The 18565-nt window shown below is 42.2% G+C and overlaps 1 pseudogene; it reads right to left on the bottom strand.

Annotated features, from left to right (window-relative positions):
• Positions 1-16608: 16608 nt before the first annotated feature.
• LOC121475326 lies at positions 16609-17914 on the bottom strand (annotated as a pseudogene).
• Between the last annotated feature and the right edge of the window lie 651 nt (positions 17915-18565).

Genomic DNA, 18565 nt, shown 5'->3' with positions numbered 1-18565 from the left:
ATTTTATTTTACTGAGAAGATAACATTTGAGCAAGGGAATGAACTGGACAGATATCTGGGGGAAGATCGTTGTTCCTACATTTTGTTCTGTTCTAAGTGTATAGTTTGATTAAATATTACAAATCACAGATGAATACAGGAGTTAAAAGAGAGGAGTTGTTTCCATGAACATTATGTTAAATGCTTTGAAAAGGCTTGAAAAGTTGAGTTGCAAAGAAATGCTGTGAAACCAGGGGATGAAAACTAAGAGATTAGGAAAACTAAAAAAAAAAAAAAAAAAAAAAAAAAAAGAAGAAGAAAAAAGAAAATCACAAAAATCTAGAAGCATGCAGCAGTTTACTTTTCACATGTGCCTTCTTTAAAGTCCACCACTCCAAAAAAGATTGAAATTGGCTATCAAAAGTAATATATTACAGTTGTGATTTATGGCAAAAAAAAAGGGAAGGGAATTCCATTAAGACTCCAGCGCTCCAAGACAAGACCTTCTCTCCTACTTCAAAAGATTGGCGAACAAATGACATTGCTTTGTTTGAGGTTAAACTAAAACACATAAGTTATGAATGCATTATGTTTTATGATTCTTAACTTTGGCTTTCTTGAATAACCCACCAAGTACCATTTCTGATGCTGGAAGTAAGCCAGTTTGTTGAACATCAGTGAGCAGAAAGCTATTTTTCTGAAAGCCAGTATGTCCAATTGGCATTCTTTCTGCTTGCCTAAATCCATCCAATTCTTTCTTGGATATCATGGCAGAGAACAGGCAGGAAACAGAGGGAAACTATGTGACAAAGGAGATGGTGGGAAGTAGATGAACCAAATTCAGGAGACCTAGCCTGAGTTCAGATCATTACTTACCCTGAGAACTTGAGGAAGTCGTTTTATCTCTTAGAACCTCTTTCTCTTGGGGTGCCTGGATGGCTCAGTGGTTGAGAGTCTGCCTTCAGCTCAGGTCATGATCCCAGGGTCCTGGGATTGAGTCCCACATTGGGCTCCCTGCAGGAAGCCTACTTCCCCCTCTGCCTATGTCTCTGCTTCTCTGTCTGTGTCTCTCATGAATAAATAAATTAAAAATCTTTAAAAAACCCAAACCTCTCTCTTTATCTGTGACATGGACACAATAATAGACCCTATCTTATAGAGTTCTTGTAAGGATTAAATGAGATTGGTGCATTTCAGGTGCTTTGTACACTGCCTGGCATATCAGAAGTGTTCAAGAGTGAGATGACTATAATTTTACTCTGGACATGCATCGAAACTCAAATTGCTATAACTGCCTTTGGTGGCAGTTCATCACTCAGAGAACCTGGAACAGACAAACTGGATCAGGCTCAAAGGGGAAGAGTGCCCTCCGCCACTGGAGCAGAGTAAGCTCTAGGAGTTGACAGAGAAGCATTGACTTCAGTGGTAGATATAATGGTGGTCTGTGGGCTCTGACAGTCCCATGTGATCTTCAGCCAGGAGATCCTCATTTTGAACAAAGAAAGATCATTTCCAAACTTTGTAGGTCCTGGATGGGATTGGAATGTGGTGAGCAGAAGGCCCCCAACACCAGGACTTTGCAGGTGGACCCGGGAAGTTGGCACCATCTCCAGATGTACCATTTTGGATTCTGAAAGGTGGATAGAGAGCTCACATGCATGATGTTGAGGTCTTGGGTGCATCTCCTCTGGATCCCTCAGACTCCCCTGTGGTCTGTCATCATCACAGGATGACATCACAGGATGTCATTTTCATAGGATGCCCTCTTACTTAGCCATTCCCCAGACTTGGATCTGCAGAGTTCCTTGAGATGCTAATGCACATTTTGTGTTAAAAGGTACCTGTGCCATATAAATCTGGGAAATACATGCTATAGTGGTGATGACAAATGGCTTATATATTTGGAGAGGAGGTAACCCATGTATGCCAGGAACCCTACTAAATATTTTACAGAGTTTGTCTCACTTAATTCTTTCTATGTCTTCATAAAGTAGGTACTATTATAATCCCCATTTCATGTGTGAGGAAATGAAGCATGAAGAAGTGATATTCAGACTAATTTACAAAAAAGGCAAGTGGAAGAACAAGGGTTTGAACCCAGGTCTTTCAACCCCAAAGTTGCTGTTCTTAACTTAATAGAATGAAGAGTTTTTTTTCTGATCCATGACTTTTAGTCGGTGATCAGGAAATGTATCCAGTATCCCATCTGTGAATATTTTGAGCAGAGCTGAGACCTTTGTTTTTCAAACTCAGAAGGATGATATATAGATAAATGCAAAGCATTTAGAGGTATCTTCTATTTGAAAGGATAACAACTGTTTCCATCTTCAGAGTCAACCTGTGCCCTCTCTTCAATATTCAGTCCACCATTATCATACAAAAGGTTCTACAAGTCCTGCAGTAAAGAAACCTCTTTATCTTTCTTTAACCCAGTTTGTCCTACCCTATTTTTTTCTCCAGAATCCTTTCTTTGCTTCCTATTTTCTTTCAGAACATACATTAACATCCATAGGAAGAGTATTCCATGCAACACAGTTTGAGTAATTCCCCGTGTAGGAGAAGCATTTAAGTCTGTGTGTAATTTATTCCCCAAATGAGTAAAAAAAAAAAAACAACCCCTAAAAAACCAAAACCAAAAAAAAACCCTGAACTACCCCATTTCATCATGCATCCTTTGCTGGTAAGGAATAGGGCAAAAGTTCTTTCTTTAAATAAAGGGCAACATAAAATAAATGCAGACATACTTAGGAAAATCTTCTAAAAGATATTGTTCTAGGGATTAGCTACTTGGAATTTCACAATAGGGAGGGCTTTGGAAGGAAATGGCAAATCATGATTTATTGATGTACCCTAAAATTTTCAATGTGTCATAAAGGGAAACTTGACAAGAGGGAACCTCTTAAGAGTCTTGGATGACATTTGCTTGAAATTGGCTTATGGTATTTTCATATCTCCTTTGCAGACCTATTCCTGGATGACTACATGAGTAATATCTTCCTTTTGAAAGCTTTTCATTCTTTATATCGTTTTCTTAGTCCTTGGCAAGATTGCATAGGGGGCTGTATTCATTTCTAATACATGGAAAAGAAAGCAGGTCTCTCCCTGAGACTCCAACCTCTGTGAAGCATGCAAGATAATGATAGTGTCAAACACTTATACAGACTTTAAATAGCTATCAATGTAAATATAAAACTGTAAGGCACATGAATAAAAGCTCTTTGAATGCTCCAGAAGGGAAGGTAAGCTTCAGCGAACTTTTGCAAGTACTCAAAAGATACAGCCAGAATTATTGGATTTATTGGGAAGCAGTATGGCAGGAGTATTGGCTGATCACCAAATTTGTTTCCTTTCTTTCTAGGCACACAGACCATATTTCCCAGCCTCCCTTGCACTAGGCATCACCATGTGACTGAGGTGTAGCCAATGGAATGTAAACAGAAATGATGTGGCCTGCCCCCTATGCTGCCCATAAAAACCTCCCACCCTCAATCCTCCTTGTTCTTTTCCCATCTTGTTAATCTTGGAGGCCATTCTGTTTTTGAAGATGGTGAAACCAGAAGATATAAAGTTCTGGGTTCTTGAGTTACTGTTTGGTAAGAGCTACCCTGCTGTTTGGGAAAACTGCTTTGGAATGTCACACATGTGAAAAACATAAATTTCTATCACTTGAGCCAACACACCTGTTGGGTGTAGTTTGCTGTCATGGCTGGAAGTGTGGATAGGGAGTTTTCACTTGGTAGTGATTGGTTCTAGTGTTGCTGTGAGATAGCATTGGGTTGCTGAAAGACTATAAGCTGTAAAATGAGACACATGTGGCATAAAGCTTTGCCTCTGCCATTCACTCAGTTGTTTGACCTTGGGCAGCTCAATCTCTATCAACTTAGTGTATTTCCTTTAGAAAATTGAAATAATATTTCCCCTGCAGGCTTGGTTTGGAAGTTAAAGAAATCATATTTAAGGTGTCTGGCACAGCGATGGGCACATAGTAGGTGCTGATTCAGTGGAAGCTGTTGTTATTGACTTTTCCAATCACTTTAAAAATATATATTTATTTATTTTTATTTAATAGAGAGAGGGAATGAGAGAGTATGAGCAGGGCGAGGGGCAGTGGGAGAGGGAGACAAGCTGAGCCCGACACACGGCTCAATCCCAGGACTATAAGATCATGACCTGAGCTGAAATCAAGAGTTGGACACTTAACTGACTGAGCCACCAGGTGCCTGTCCAATCACTTTTTAAAGAATTCTATTCTCCTTGATGGGCTCAATGATAGTGAGGATAGGAGGAGCAGGAGCCAATGGTGCTGGAGGCACCCAGGATGGTATAGGAGCCAGTTATGCAGGCCATATTTGAGGTGGTGCAGAAACAGGACTAGGGAGAGGGGGAAGGCAGAAAAGGTGAGGTGCCACCAGCAAGACTGGAGGGTGGATAAAAGTACAGAGGGCAGAGAAAGAGGACTCCCAGTTCTAAAGCTCATTAGCTTGGACAGATGAACAGATGCATGTTTTGCCTTTTTTTTTTTTTTTTGCATCAACAAATAAAAATAGGCAGGTCCATGTTGGGCCAGAGAAGACTGGGAACTTCCTGGAAACAGAAGGTGTTCCGGCAGCTGCTTGGAAACATTCCTTAAAGTCCCTGTCCTGAGGCAGACTAACCAGAGACAATTGGCCTTCCTTAGCATAGCCATTAACCGAGGAAATGAATGAAGGAGAAGCCCCCACAGACAATGAGGATAACCTGGGTCTATTAGGAGGAGGAACAGTGAGAGAGAGTCAGCACCCCCTTCATCAGGGATGGCCTGTGTTTCCTCCAGCAACCTGGGTTTATTAGGAGGACACCTGTTTAGACAATTATCATCCAGTATATCAGGAGGGGGGCTCACTAGCCTGGTTAGTGGCCAGACACATTCTGCAAGAGGCCCTTAGGTTGGGCCTAATTTAGGGTCCTGAATGCCTGAACACAGGTACCTCCATCCATTTGCCCTGCAGAAGAGATCTGATAAAACATATTGAAGCTTAATGTCCCATTAATGGGTCATTTTTCCTCAACTCCTAAGAGTACTGAGGCCGTTCAGTGTTACAGAAGATCAGCCTTTTCTTAAATCTTGCAATCCAAATCGTTTACAGTGGGTTAAAAGGCATCCAAGGGACATTCCTTGGGGGCTGAGAGAAGGAGATCCCATGCTCCTAGAAAAGTAGAGAAGGTCCATTACAAAAAAAATCTGCCCCCCCCCAACTATTGAGTGGTGTCCCTTGTAGGATGTGTCAGAAGTGCCTAGTGTCCAAACAACTGGAGGTGTCCCTCAAATGAAATTGCTGTGAACACTACCTTGCCCTGTAGTAGGGATTGCCCCCTGTTCCCTTCCTGCCCTGCTTCTCCATTGCATTCTAGACTACAAATGGGTGCCAGTGAATGGGCTGACATACCATGCCATGCCGAACATGCCATTTTTAATCCATGGAAAACACTAGAAAAGTTTTACAAGGGGAAATTACTCCATGTTGTAATTTAGGTAGTAGGGGATGTTGACAAAGAGTAGTAAACTTAGAAATCCATCCTGGTCTAAGTGACATTCTAACACATGTAGTCTTTTACAGCTGCCTTCCCTAGGAAAGGGTCCCCGTTGGGTTTTAATTCAGTCGGGTACTGGTTTCCACTAGCTCCAAGCAGAGGCCTTATGGCTAGAAGTGGCTAGACCAGAGATATGGAGGGGATCACAAAGACCAATGACAAAGAAACCTAACACAGGAGTCTTAAGATTGACAGCTGTCCTAGTAACTTAGGTGGGTGTCCCATGTCTAGGATAGCCAGCTTTGTATAAGGACAAAAATGAAGAAAGGGCATCAAGTTTCTGTGTCTTTGGGACACCTGGGTGGCTCAGCAGTTGAGTGTCTGCCTTTGGCTCAGGGCATGATCCTGGAGTCCTGGGATCAAGTCCCACGTTGGGCTCCCTGCATGGAGGCTGCTTCTCCTTTTGCTTGTGTCTCTGACCACCCCCTCCCCTGCCATGTCTCTCATGAATAAATAAATAAAATCTTTTAAAAAGAGTTTCTGGGTCTTTTTTTTTTCTTTTTAGATTTTATTGATTTGAGAGAGAGCGAGAGAGCGAGCATGAGTGTGGGGGCCAGGGAGGGGCACAGGGAGAGAGAGAAGCTGACTCCCCACTGAGTGGGGAACCCAACATGGGACTCCACCATAGGGCCCTGGGACCATGACCTGAGCCAAAGGTAGATGCCCAACCATCTGAGCCACCCAGGCACTCCAGGGTCTTATTACCATTCCAGCCATGGTACAAGTTTCCAGCCAAAGGCAGGCTTTTATTCCTCCCTGTAGAGTAGCCATGGGCTAGGGGATTGCAGCCTGAGCAGTTGGCATCAGAATGTTCCAATAAGACTGTATTCCTTGAAAAGTCCCTGAAATGAAAGTAAAGGAAGAGAAAAGTACTGACCAAGTTGCACTGAGGCTGAGAATCCAGACGAGAATACTCAGGCTCCACATTGGGTTCCCCAAAATAGTGACCCCCTTCTAGCTCTCTCTTCAAGTAAACTAAACAAAAATACCAAAAACCTGAGTGAGGAAGAATTTGTTCCTGTCTTGTTTTTAGTTCGCCATAGTTGTGATTAAATAGTTATTTGGAATAATGATCGATTTGGTCTCTCTTTCCCTTTCCATGCTCCTTGAAGGTAGGTGTGATGTTTGATTTTTATCTGTGTGCCCGGCATAGCACAAAGCATCACAAATAATTATGGTTCAGTAAATACTTGAATGCATGAATTGATAAGGATATGAATCCTCTACTTGTAAATCTTTGCAGGGCTCCATAAACATGCACAGGTAGGCAGAGAAGAAACACTGCAAGGCCAACCATCTCAAAGATGTCTTTAGCACTGGCCTGTCTGAAATGATAATTTCAGAGTCACTCCTTGAGTTGTGAGTACAAGTGATAAGGTGATGGTGCCTGTACCAAATCCAGCTCATCAATGTATTTTGTTTATTCTGTGCTGAGTTTTAAAAGTTTAATTTATGACCAACATTTTAAACTGGGGAGATTTCATATAAAAGCTACATTTTCTGCTTCTATTGAAAAAAAAGAAGGTCACACAACTCTAGGCTTGCTTCTGGCATGACGGGAGTTGGCTGGAATTGAGTGGCAATGCCCTCCTCCAGGTCACTCTAGCAGGCCCTCATTTTTGTTACCAGCCTGGCCCTTGAGTTTTCATTCTCCTATTATTATCCCTTAGTCCATTTGTTCATTCAATATATATTTAGATGTTAGTGAAAATGGGGATCCAAAAAAATATTATGCACGTTTCCTGATCTCAAGGAGAATATGGGGTGGGTATTAAGGGACATAAACATAGAGTCAATCCTGAAAAAATATGAATTAGTTGATAACCTACTATAATTGTAGTGAGTTAGTGTTCCCCCAGAATTATATCTACTCAGAGCCTCATAATGTGACCTTATTTAGAAATAGGGTCTTTTAGATATAATTAGTAATTTTTACATCTTTTATTTCTGAGGTTCTGAAATGAGTAGGATCATCCTCATTTTACCAACAAGAAGACTGATGTTCTAAGGGGTTAACCAACTTGTCCAAACTCAATCCTCCCCCCCCCCCCGCCCCAAAGTCTATCTTTTGCCTTCAGATATGTTACTCTTGCTATCATATGTAACTGGCTAGGTCTGGCTTGTTCACTGCTGTATATTTAACTATAGTGCCTAACATGAAGTAGGTACTTAATTAATACATTGTGGATAGAATGAAACAAAGAACCTGAAAGCAAGACCTTGCTGCAAATGGGGCAGAAGATGGGAAAAGTCCTCCCTAATGGAGGGAGTCTGGAAGGGCCCCCTGCACAATGCCAAGGGCATAGTAGATGCTCAATAATTACTTGTTAAACACTGAATGAATATGATTTTGGAGAGCACTGGGTGTTTCATGTGGGGAATCTTTGGAAGGAAACTGCCAGACAAATAGTCTGCTTCCCATTTCTACCAAACCATACCTTGCCTTTTCTACTGCACCACTCTCCAGATCAGAGAACTTGGCCAAATCAAAATGTGCTAACTTCATCCCTGCCTGGTTTTCTGCCCACTTTCTGACACCTGTGCCATGTTAAAAATAGATATCGGTTGGTAAATGTTAAACAGCTGGCTCTGTGTGAGGCTGGCAGCTGGTGGCTAACAGGGCTGAGGTCTGTAGCATTTGAGTTGCCCCTGGGGACTTGAATCCCTTTGGGGGTAATTCTGTGGGCTCCTCATTGTGAAGCACAGAGCCATGCAGTGCTCTATTAGCTGCAATTTCTCCAGAAACATGAAAGAGTGATGGAGGGATAGGTGTCAACCTCATTTCATTATTTATTTTTGCTATAAAATGGGCCTTTCTCAGGTAACATACATCAAGAGGCCTTATCACACTGCTGCTTGGGTGACACTTCATATTTTGTTGAGCATATACTCTCTTGGTGCCAAAAGTCCCTCTGCCTGATTTTTAACATCTCCTTCAACCTGACTCTGTGTGCCTTTCATGTCTCCCTGGGTCCCCTGTGGAGCTGCCTGGCTGGCTTCTCACCACTTTGACAGCTGACACAGAATGACTTCATTTCAAAATTCAAGGTCACTCCCTCTTGGTTACCCCTACCTACCCACACCCCCACCACACACATACATATACCACTGAGAACGGTTCATTTGAAGCAGCCTCAAGATACAGCCTGCTGGCTGAAAAACTCAAAAGGCCCCTCCAGAAATAGCCTACACAACATCTTCTAAAGATACCCAAACCTCCCAAGAGAACTGACATTGGCTCTAAGAGTATGCCCTATAGAAGGTGTGAGAGGGGGATGGGACTGGAGTCCCAGGCAGAGGGGGATGATTAAGAGCATGGAGTCACACATGCTGGGGGTTTGCTTTTCCTAAATGCATCACCTTGGTCTCTGAACCTCAGATTCCTTATCTGGAAAATAGGGATAATAGTACCAAGTCATAAAGTTGCATTGGAAAGTAAATCAGATGAAATGGATGTAGAGCTTTGCACATAGTAACTACTCAATAAATATTAGCTCTATTATTATTACTCATAAAAATAATGATGAAACCATTTCCCCAAAAGTAGACAAAGGGAAGCATTGAAATTGAGGATGGACTGTAGATGGTACCCTTGGCTTACAATCTTGGAGGAAGAGTTATGCTCAACAACCAGGTCAGCAGGCCATGCAAGAAGTTAGAGACTTAGGTGTATGAGTCAGAGTTCAAAACAGGAGAACAGAAACCTTCTGAGGTTTTGGTACCAAAGGAGTTTAATGTGGGGAATAGATTACACAGATAAGCAAAGAACAGAGAAGCTTAAGAAAGTGAAATGGTGAGGTAACTCAGTGATTGGCAATTGCAGGAAGCTCCTTCTGGCTTAGGCCCAAGGGACAAAGATAGGATGGTGTGAACAGGAGCCGAGGTCACCCTATGGAAGCTGGAACCACAGAGAGCCTTTTAACAGGAGCTGGACTTACAGAAGTGACATGTCTGCTACTAGAGATGCTGCCTGAGGCTGATAAGAAGAGGGGGAAAGATTGACTCCTCTCTTACTGTCTCCCACCACTATCTTACCTGGGCCTTTCACTGGCCAGTCCTAGAAGCCAGCTAGCAATGGTCCCTGGGAAATGTAGTCCACAGATGTCAGCCACCAGTGATAGAAAGGTGAGCAAAAGGCAGGGGCTGGGGCTGGGACAAATAGACCCAGGTTTGAAGAGGTTGAAGTATGCTTACGAGATAAAACACAAGATTCCCAGTTAAATTTGAATTTCAAATTGACAGTGATTTTTTTTTAGAATAAGTATGCCAAAATGAAATTGTTATTGTTCATTTTGACATACTAAAAAATTTCATTGCTTATCTGATTTCATATGTAACTGTATATCTTTTTTTTAAAGATTTTATTTATTTATTTGTGAGAGACTCACAGAGAGAGGCAGAGACACAGGAAGAAGGAGAGAAGCAGGCTCCCTGTGGGGAGCCTGATGCAGGACTCGATCCCAGATCCCCAGGATCATGACCTGAGCCAAAGGCAGATGCTTAACCATTGAGCAATGTGGTTTTATTTTTGTGTTTTATTTACTGCATTTTGTTACCCTAGGTTATCTTGTGTTTTATGCACTGCGTTTGATTATCCTAGATTAAAGGTAATTTTGTACCCACTGGAGGGTCCTGGTTCTCAGACCAAATGAAGTAGGTGACAGGTTAGGAAGAGGAGGGAGAGAAGAATGTGAAGATACCAAATCAATGGAGTAATGCTGCTTCTGCTTGTGTTAAAGGGATCCATTCCGTTTTTTAATTCAGTTGTCTATCTATCCATCCTTCCTGCATCCATCCTTCTACCCATTCATTTATCCCCTACTTACTGAACACCCTCTCTGTGCCTGGTATTTTGTTGGGCATTGGGAATATATTAATGAGGAGACAGTTTCTTCTCTTGGGCAGTTTATATGCCAGGTGAGAATACAGATTTTTCAGTCATAAAGCACATGAAAAAGTATCTGTTAACAGTTTTAACCAAGTCTATGACAGGTTGTACAGAAAGCCTGGATAGTCAGGGAAGGCTTTCTTGAGGAAGTATTATTCAAACAGACATGGGAGATTAGTAGGTATTATTACTTGAGTGAGGGGATCCCTGGGTGGTGCAGTGGTTTGGCGCTTGCCTTTGGCCCAGGGCGCGATCCTGGAGACCCGGGATCGAATCCCACATCAGGCTCCCGGTGCATGGAGCCTGCTTCTCCCTCTGCCTATGTCTCTGCCCCTCTCTCTCTCTCTCTCTGTGACTATCATAAATAAATAAATAAAAATTATTACTTGAGTGAGAATTGAGGGTAAGTGTGCCTGAAAGAATAGCATAGACAAGTTTGGGAAGGAATTTGGCATGTTTGGGGGCTAAAAGAAGGTCCATGTGGGTCCAATGTGGGGAGCAAAGGTAATGTGGTGCAAATGAGGCTGGAGAGGTTGAGAAGATGATGGCTGCTGTGTGTGGTTAGATAGATTGTATAGGGCACATCTCTGCAGCACAGTAGATCAGAATCTAGAGAATCATGTGCCCTATAACCATTCAGGATGGCTCTATATAGTATTTCCCCACCAGAAAACACAGGAACTTAGGAGCTATGGTAAGGACATTATTTGTTAGAGTGATGGGATGGCCTGACTAGACTTACATTTGAGAAGGATCCTTTCTTAGCTAGGTGGAAGATGGATGGTCATGGGCCTAGAAGAGACTGGGATAGACCTGTAAGGATACATTTATAGTCATCAAAGTGAGTGGTCATGGTGGTTTGAGCTGGAATGCTTGTGATGAAGGGAAGGGGGGTAGGCAGATCAGAGAGATTTTCAGGTGAGTAGAGAGATGCCATTTAGACACAGATTGGTTGTAAGGGTCATGAGCAAGGGAGATATCTCTTAAGTTTATGGCTTGGGAAGTTGGGTGGAAGATGGTGGTGGTATTCTGTGTGATGGTGAACCTAGCTACTGTGAAATCATTAGAGAAATAAAACATAAGCATCAAATAATTTCTTTAGTGAAAATTTAAATAAATTCAGCCCAATCCATCTTATACTTCATTTTATATTTAAACTGGAATAAGCTTCTCAGGTTTTTTTTTTTCCACCAAAATATTTTCTTTATATTTTGAATTGTTCCTCTCTGGTTGTATGCTTTTCTCCTCCTAGTCTTAAGAAAGTATAGTCCTACCACATGACCATTTTTGCTGTATGAAAAAGCAAGATAAATACATTAAAATATTGTTGCATTTTGCTGTTTCTAAAATACACATTAAATAGCACTGTGTCAGCTCAGAAATTGTATGCATCTAGGCATCAGTGGCATCTTACAATCCCTGCCAGCTGGACAGCCATTTTTATGTGGTTGTCGTTGTCTTGAGTATTTGCACACTAGGCTCATATTCCTGGTGGCCTAAATGGATCACTTGGCTCCAGAATGCTTTTAGTCACCCAACCATTAAGGACCATTGAAGGAAGGACTGTGAATTCTGGTTATTGTCTAAAAACCTTCTATTGCTGCTTCTGTTAAGAAACTTCCAGCATCCAACTCTTCAGCCTGGGGTCATCAGCTTGGAGAAAACTCTGGATACCATAGTGGTATACTCTGAAGAAAAAACAAATCACCAATGCAATAGTATGATGAATGTCATTGTGTGAAAAAAGAAATGGACATTTTTGATTGTTAGTCAAAAGTGATTCAGAAGAACTGGATTCTTTTTTTTTTTAAAGATTTATTTATTTATTTGAGAGAGAGAGAGTCTGAGCAAGCACAGAGGCAGGGGCAGGGAGAGAGGGAGAAAATCCTCAAGCAAACTCCCTACTGAGCATGAAGCCAATTGGGGGCTTGATGTGGGGCTCAATCCCAGGACCCTGAGATCATGACCTGAGCCAAAACCAAGAATTGGACACTTAACCAACTCAGCCACCCAGGTGCCCCCAGAAGAATTGGATTCTGAACACATAGGAATTTTAGGAACACCCTACCAATATCTTTTGCTTATATTTTCCCTTTTTTATGAATGCATAAGAATAATATGTGATAAAAGTCTGAACAAATAAATCTGAAATAGCTCTTTAAGTAGGTATGAAATAAAAACTTTAAGTGATAAGAAAGCTTTGTGCCCTAGTTTAATTGGTAGTGTTTTTTCTTTCTTAGGGCTACATAAAATAGTGGTGAGTCAAGGATGAGTCTCACAAATATAATGTTGAATGATAGAAGTCATAAACAAAAGAATATATAATGTATGATACTACTTACATAAAGTTCAAAAAAACCAGGCAAAACCAAGATATAGTGTTATAAGTCAAGGCAGTTGTTACCTTTGAGAGGATACAGGGAACATAACAGTGTGGGGGCGGGGGTGAGGGGAGGACTTCTGAAAGGCTGGCATCATCCTGTTTCTTGACCCAGCTGGTGGTCACACAGGTGTTTGCTTTGTGATTATTCATTGAGCTATGCATTTGCGTCTATACACTTTTCTCTCTGTTTGCTATGCTTCAATAAGATTTTTAAAAATGGTGTCTTATAATTTCTAGCATCTTGGATTTGATGAAATGCAGAAATGTTGGGGTGTGTGTGTGTATAGTATTTTCTCATTTTCCTAGTATGTATGCTTTTTTAATTAGTCCAAGGCATCTATCTCGCTTTGACAGGAATTAGGGTGGATATAGGAGGAACATAATCACACTTTTTTTTTTGGTTTGCAAATAGGCTTTTGATAGTCCAGAGGGAAGAGAGGAGCAGGGCACAGAGTTTATGTAATAATTGCACATGTGACATAGAATGGAGAATGAGCTGCAAAGGATGCATAGTGTTCACCAGAGATGAGAGTTACCATGCTGGAGGGAACTGGACATGGCAGTGGGCATAGATGAGGCACAGAGGAAAGGATTACACCTGGCAGAAACCATGTGTAGCAGAGTTGAATTCACATGAAGATAGAGCCAAGCACTCTCTGAGACCGGTGCCAGCATTGGTATATAAAAGCCTGGAAGGAATTATGATGTTTATTTCTAGGTACTTGTATCACATGTATTTAAAAAATTATGCTTCCCTGTACTTTTGAAATCTTCCACAATTCACATATATGATGCTTATATTAAGAAAAAAGTTATTTTTAATTAAACAAGAATCTCCCTCACCCCATCTCCACCATGTGTATGGTCCTGGCACCTTATGGTGCCAGTGAATGCTCTTACAGTCTAGAGAATGTATTTATAGCATCTTAAATCCTCTACCCTGCATGCAGTATTCTGAACACTGAAGTCAAGGCAGGCACCCGAAGCTTCCAGTAGAGAGAGCTATATGTAGACGCATCATTCTGAATGGCCAAGCTTTCAGTTGCCCAAACTCCCACTTGATGCCTTTTGTCTTCTGTAGCATAAGTACAGAACTTTGGACAGATGCAATCTGTTGGAGGCAAATATGAATTTGGTTTAAAATGCTCCTTTTTCGCCAGTGGCAGCAGCTTTTCTTTCAACTGCTACCCAATGGAGCATATCACCATATGGCACCCACTTCCATCCCTCTGTGAGTGCCCTGAGGATGTATAGAAAAATAAAACATAGTTCACGCCCTCAGGGAGCTTAGTCTCCTAAAGGAAGCAGATTATATACATCTAGCCAAAATACAGTGTGATGATTATTACGACAGCAGAGTGGAGGGAACATATTTTTCTCCCTCCACTCCCATCTTTCTGTGGTAAATACCAAGGAGATAGATAATTTTAAGCATAATAATAACTAGAGGATGAGGTAGTGGAAGATTTTAATCTTGGCAGTATAAGTCTGATTACTTTTTGATAATCCACGGTGAGGGAAGCCAGGCTGAGTACACTTCCTCTTCTCCTTAAAGGATCTGGGCTCCTTCTTCATGCCACAATCTCCAACCCAATCATTAAACAAAAGGAGGATTCAAGTGGCTGAAAAATTGCACTAGAAACTAAGCATAAGAAGATTGAGCAATGGCTTGAATAAGCTAAGGGTCTGGGAGAAAGAGGAGGTAGAGAATGAGAGTCCGAGTGGAGGAGGCTTCCAAATGGATAATTCCTCATGGGGTATAATTCCTGAGGGGGAAGAAATTGACTTGTTGGCATTGGCAGAGTGTTATAACAGAACAGGGGAAAAGTTTCAAAATCTTTATCCTCTTTGGAGTCTATAGGGATTGGAATATACCACCCAAATCCCAATAAGGAACTGTTTATAGTCTTCTGGATTTGATATAGGGGACTGACAGGCTATGCATGTTTGTTTATGAGCTTTGTAACCACACCCTTCTGGATAAAGAGCATAGTTACAGAGCTATAGTAAATATTTTTCCCCAGCTATATTTCAACATCTATATTGGACATTTCCCATGTTCAGGGTGCTGTCCTAGGTGCTGCCAGTAAAGCTGGGAACAAGACAAATCCGGGCCTCTTGGAGCTTATACTCTGTGGGGTGACCATAATTTTATGGCAGCACAAAGGTGAAAGTGATTGTTAGTGCTTGAGAGAGGAGGGGTCAGCAAGGCTTTCCACCAGGTAAACATTTGAGCTAGATCTTCGACAATGATGAAGGCATTGCTATGGGAGAAGGTGGCAGAAGACAGGGTGGGGGCAAAGGCTTAGAGGCAGGTTGTCAGGTGTATCTACAGACTGTGGGTGGTTGAGCATGGGCAGACCTGAAAAGACTAATAATTGGTCACACCATAGGCTGAACTGGGCCACTGGTCATGTTTGGTTGAGTGAGCACAGATTTTTCAAAATCTGAATTTAAGTGTCTTTAGAGGGGCTTGACTCCCTATTCACTTAGTCCTTACCATTTCCTTACTATCCTCATAGCTGGCCCTATGACCCATGTCTCTCACATACATTAAATACACAGGTATTTGGGTTTGCAAGTCATTGGCTAGAATTGTTTGTTTGTTTATTTATTTGAATTATTTTTAATTAAAATTAAAAATTTAAATATAACCTACATATAGCAAAATCACAAATCATAAGAACATGCAGTGCAATGAATGTTTGTGATCTGAACTTATCTATGTAACCAGAACCTAGATCAAGAGATGGATTATTGCAAGCGCTTGTCAATATCCACCATAACCCCTTTTGATCACTATCATCCCCAAGGTTATCTACTTCCTGTATTCTAACCGAATACATTATTTTGCTTGTTTTTGAATTTTATATAGATTGAATCATACACTAGTATCCTTGTGTCTGGTTTATTTCACTCAGCACTGTATTTACCATATTCATCCACATTGCTGTCTATAGTTTCTTCATTCTCATTACCACACTCCATTGTGTGATCATACCCCAACATATTTATTCATTCTATCCATTCTAGCATTGATGGGCATCTCAAGAGTTTCCAGTTTGGGGCCATTATGAATAGTGATGCTATGAACCTTTAATGTATGTCTTTTAGTGAATATATGTGCATATTTCTACTGAACATATACCTAGGAATGGGATTTTTAGGTTGTCATGTAGTATGCATTCAATGTTAGTGGACATCACCAAATAGTTTTTCAAAGCACTTGTACAAATTTATATTTCTACCATCAATGGATGAGAGCTTCAGCTCCTCCACATTTTTGCCTTGGCTAGAGACTCATTTGCATTGTGGAGAATGGAGAGACATACAACTGGAGAAATTGTCAGCAATATGATGTTGCAAGATTTTAAGAGAAAGTGTTAGAGCATTTCATTATTTATTCATTCCCTCTTTCAACAAATATGTGATGAAGATTTGCTACATATCTGGTGCTATGCTAGACTCTATAAAAGGATGGGCATCTATAAGAGGATGGATAGAATTCCTGTCTTCATGGAGTTTATTATCTATTGGAAGAAGAAGCATCCATTGTCAGAATTGTAGTACCAATTCCTTATTTTCCAGTTTCAGTTCCATTTCTGGCCTACAGATGGATTTCCTTTAGGTTCTGTCCAATTTCTTTCAGGCCATTTCTGGGGGGCCCCAGCTAACTCGATTAGCTTCCCTGGGGATGATGATGATGATGATGATGATGATGATGATGATGATAATGGTGATGATGATTATTTGACCTCTGAACATTTTATTGGCCTGTTTTGGTGCCTCAACACTTCAGAATTTTGGTGTCATTGGTGTCAGACACCACCTTGCTGTCCACAATCTTGTGGGTGGTGGTCTTCTGGATGGTCTGCAAGGAGTTGCTGTTGTCCAGGGCATCAGTAACACTGAAGTCCTCCCTGTCTTCCAATAGGCGATGGTAGGTGGCAATCTCAGCCTCTAGCTTGACCTTGACATTCAGCAGGGCCTCATACTCCTGGGCCTGATGCTGCCCCTCTGCCTGGATTTGGGACAGCTCTGACTCCAAGTGCATCAGGACCCTGTTGAGCTGCTCCATCTGCATTGTGTAGTGGGTCTTGACCTCCCTCAGCCTGTTCTCCAAGCTGGCCTTCAGGTTTCTCATTGAGTCCAGGCTGATCTCCAAGGACTGGGCAGTACATCTCAGCTCCATGAGGGTAATCTCAGCTTCTCCTATCTCAGGGGTCTGTGTGGTGACCACTGTGGTGTTCTCCTTGATCTTCTGGGACCAGTAATTGTCCAGCTCCTCCTAGTTCTTCTGAGCCAGCTTGTCATACTGGACCTGGGTATCTGCCATGATCTTGCTCAGGTCCTGAGATTTGGGGGCATATCCAACTCCACTGTCAACCCAGAGTTGGCAATTTGGTTTTGTAGACCCTTTACTTCCTCCTCATGGTTCTTCTTCATGAAGAGCAGCTCCTCCTTGAGAGCCTCAATCTCTGTCTCTAGCTGCAGCCAAGTGACATTGGTATCATCAATGACCTTGCAGAGCCCATGGATGTCACTCTCCACAGACTGGGGCGCATGGCCAGCTCCGTCTCATACTTGACTTAGAAGTCGTCAGCAGCAAGCCGGGCATTGCCAATCTGCAGAACGATGCAGGCATTGTCCACAGCACTTGCAAAGATCTGAGCCCTCAGGTCCTTGATGGTCTTGAAGTAATGCCCCCAGTCTTTGACCTAGGGTCCCTTCTTCTCCAGGTGTTCCCGGATTTTCATCTCTACTCTCTGATTATCAGCCTCCAGGCTCCTCACCTTCTCCAGGTAGGAGGCCAGGTGGTCATTCAGGTCTTGCATAGTCTCCTTCTCGCCCTGGATGTGCTCTATGCTCGCCAGACCCCCGGCCATCCCGCGGCTGGGCCCCTGGACCCCCAGCTGCCCCGGAAGCTGGTGGAGTGGGATACAGAGATCCAGAGATCCAGAGCCCGAGCTCCCCATGCCTGCATAGACGCTGGCCGCGCTGCTGCTGATTGGCCGGTCCTGGTGACTGGGCGACTGCATGGAGCCCAGGGACCGGTAGTTGGAAGAGAAGGTGGAGCAGTTGGTGAAGCTCATGCTGTTCGGAGAGCAAGAGGGTGACTCGGGAGGCCAGGACTCAAGCTCAGGCCAGGAACCTTCCCTGGGGATTATTGAATGCTTGGACATCTAGATTTATTTATTTATTTATTTATTTATTTATTTATTTATTTATTTTTGATTTTATTTATTCATTCATGAGAGACATGGAGAGAGAGAAAGAGGCAGAGACACAGGCAGAGGGAGAAGGAGGCTCCTTGCAGGGAGCCTGACATGGGACTCGATCCCAGGTCTCCAGGATCACACCCTGGGCTGAAGGTGGCGCTAAACCGCTGAGCCACCTGGGCTGCCCGACATCTAGATGTATTTAGATTCCAAAACTCCAGTGTCATTTCTGGAGCTCAATTAGTGTGGGGACTGGATATTTGCAGCTTGGAAATGATTCTGGATTTCTGATTTATCATCTGCTTTTTTCTTACTGAGGGCAGTTGTAAAAGATTAGGTCTGTACCTCAGCCACAGAAGAGTCCTCATTAAATCCATATTTCTCCTGTTGATTAACCAAACCATTCTTGTTTGCAGGAACTTCTATTCCTTCGCACACCACACTTCATTATTGGAAGTTTTAAAAGCCTTTCCTTACTTGAATCATTGAGTCCTTCTTCTTCTGATGCTAAATGTCAGTTTTCTC

Source organism: Vulpes lagopus, chromosome 14, assembly GCF_018345385.1.
Source record: "Vulpes lagopus strain Blue_001 chromosome 14, ASM1834538v1, whole genome shotgun sequence".
NCBI classification, from domain to species: Eukaryota; Metazoa; Chordata; class Mammalia; order Carnivora; family Canidae; genus Vulpes; species Vulpes lagopus.
Note: the sequence above shows the minus strand (reverse complement) of the source record. Positions and strands in the feature narration are given on the sequence as shown.